We start from the raw sequence: 2,573 nt of genomic DNA, 5'->3' as shown, positions 1-2,573 counted from the left end.
TTCTTGTGACAGATTGAGGGCACCGGGGAGGGACTGCCAAAGTGAAATCAAAAGGGAAAAGGAGAAAGACCACCCCTGCAAATCCACACTGGCTCAGCTGTTCAGGTGCTGCTTCCTGGCAAAAAGCTTTGTCCATCACCACCTCCTTTAAGCGGTGCTCCGGGTCCAAGTGCATCCAGGTGCTCCCCCAGACCCTATGAGATGCTCTCACCGTCACTCCATGAGATGTCACTGGGAGCCCACCACAAACTCCTCTCCTCCAACAGATCCATGCCAACGTTGTTTTGCCACTCGTATTTGGCCCTGTAATAACGGCAAAATTGTTGCCCTCCGTCAGGTATGTGTTGTTAGACACAAGTTTTTTCCATAGCCATGTTTTCAAGAACGGGGTGCCATCCCTGCTTGATTGCTAAATTATCAATAAATTCTGGAAAAACTAAATAAGAAAAAATCTAAGACACTGAGGAGTTAAAATGGAAACCTTTACATCATTAAATTAGTATGTTTTGAAATAAAGTGAATTCTCCCAGGCCTACTACAAAAATCACATTCCTAAAAATAAAATAACCAAAAAACAAACAGCATCAAATTCCCACCAATATCATCAATAAAATCACAATACCTCCACCAACCAAGGGAAAAAAATCTTAACCTAGAAAAAATCTGAGCCCCCTCAAAAAGATTCAACACTGAAACACAACTCATCCTAACACTTCAACTAACAATACTAAAATTTTCGAAACAAATATTCCCTCTATTCACACCACCAATACCACATAAAACAAATAAAGTACTCTCATCACAGCACCCCCAATCAAAAATCTAAATTACCCTAAAATCTTTAAAATAATCACAAATTAACCCCAAAATAAAAACTTTAATCTCACTAACAAAAAAACCCAAAACAGGTAACACAAACAAAACCCACACCGTACAACCAACTACCAGCAAAAACAGACGCTATGCTCATTCACTAACAGTTCTTATCACATCAGAAAAGTTAAATGTAAATAAAAAGCAACCCTATTGAGCTCCACACACCAAATCACACCAACTATTAAAAAATAATCAAACCAAGTCACTGAACTCAAAACCATTCGACTAACCCTAAACATTAGTCAAAAAACCCCAAAGCTCTACACTTATAGTAATACCTAAATAATTACCAAGACTCTATAAAAATGTTTAATAACTAATTAAAAACAAAAAAATCTAAACTACTAAAAAGTTAAAAAACATCACCCCCAAACATATACCTATAAAAAGCCACCATATAAATGCCTGTGTCCCCAGAAATGAAACTAAGAAACACCACAACAGAAAGGAATCTAAACTTATCAACACCTAAACTAAAAAGCACAATGTTAAATAAATAGAACATATACATTATTATACACCAACTACAAACAAAATAAAATTATACCATCAATTACTAAAAATCACCTTAAAACCACTCAATAAAAAACTTTCAAAAATTAAAAACTGCATCTAACAAAAGCCACCTAATTAACACCCAAAACTCAGCTAACCAAACAAACCCTACCCAATCTGAACCCCTACATAGAATAAACAAAACCCACTAATCAATATCAAAATCTATTTTAATTCATTCTACCTAAAAGACAAACCAACCTATTCATAAAATCATCTTTATTCAAAAACCAAATTTCACCTAGTATACAACACAAAAAAAATCAAACAACAGTGTACCACCAAAAAAAATCCTAATATTGAATAAAAACCACATATAAATACCTCTGCTTACTAAATATTACTACCACTATTTATATTTACCTCTATCTCTATAAAAGTGTATCTAAAATTAAAAAACATTAATTTGACCATTAAGCCAAATACATACAATAAAGAATAAAATGTTCTAAAATTACATTATATTATATCCCCATCATCTGCTTTATGCCCAAACATAAATTCTGTAACTTCAAAACTATAAAAGAAAAAAATTCTTTTAACACACCATCTGTATGCAATACTAATACAGCTTACCCCAAATTCTCTCTCAACTCTATTGTTTAACACAGACAACAAAAAAATCCATTTTTTACTTTTTTAAAAATAACTTCATTGATTAGTGAATACAAAATAATTGCCAAAACCATAGTAACTTCTTCTTCTAAAACTGTTCAACTTTACTCCAATCCCAAAACCCAAGCTACCACCAAAACACCCCACGGCTCAAAAAGACCCACACCACATCACAGCCACACGTGGAAAAAAAAAAACCAAACCAACCTTCTAAATCTCCTGATCTTTACTCCACAACAAAGAAATTGTCTAACGTTATTCATCCTTTTTCCTACGCCCTACTTATTAAAATAAACATTTGTTTTCACTTTTCCTCAAAAAAAATTTCCCTTAAAATCTATTAAAAAACGGACTGAAACCTTCCCTCTATTAAGAAACACATTCATTTTAAAACAATTCCTCCCCATTGGTCTCAAACCTTTCCAAGGTTTGGATCCCGTTCCAGTGCACCAGAACCAAATCAACCTGCTCTGGCTCTGGAAACATCAGCGACACCAAACCCAGAGCACGAAGCACCTCGCCGCTCC

General features: G+C 34.5%; 1 long non-coding RNA gene across 1 annotated transcript; it reads right to left on the bottom strand.

Annotated features, from left to right (window-relative positions):
- On the bottom strand, positions 1–296 carry LOC131582625 (uncharacterized). The gene is made up of 2 exons (XR_009278375.1): positions 140–296; positions 1–33 (listed from the first exon to the last, which is right to left on the bottom strand). It is a non-coding gene; the product is annotated as an uncharacterized LOC131582625 (long non-coding RNA).
- Between the last annotated feature and the right edge of the window lie 2,277 nt (positions 297–2,573).

Source organism: Poecile atricapillus, chromosome 10 (assembly GCF_030490865.1).
Source record: "Poecile atricapillus isolate bPoeAtr1 chromosome 10, bPoeAtr1.hap1, whole genome shotgun sequence".
In the NCBI taxonomy this organism is placed as follows: Eukaryota; Metazoa; Chordata; class Aves; order Passeriformes; family Paridae; genus Poecile; species Poecile atricapillus.
Note: the sequence above shows the minus strand (reverse complement) of the source record. Positions and strands in the feature narration are given on the sequence as shown.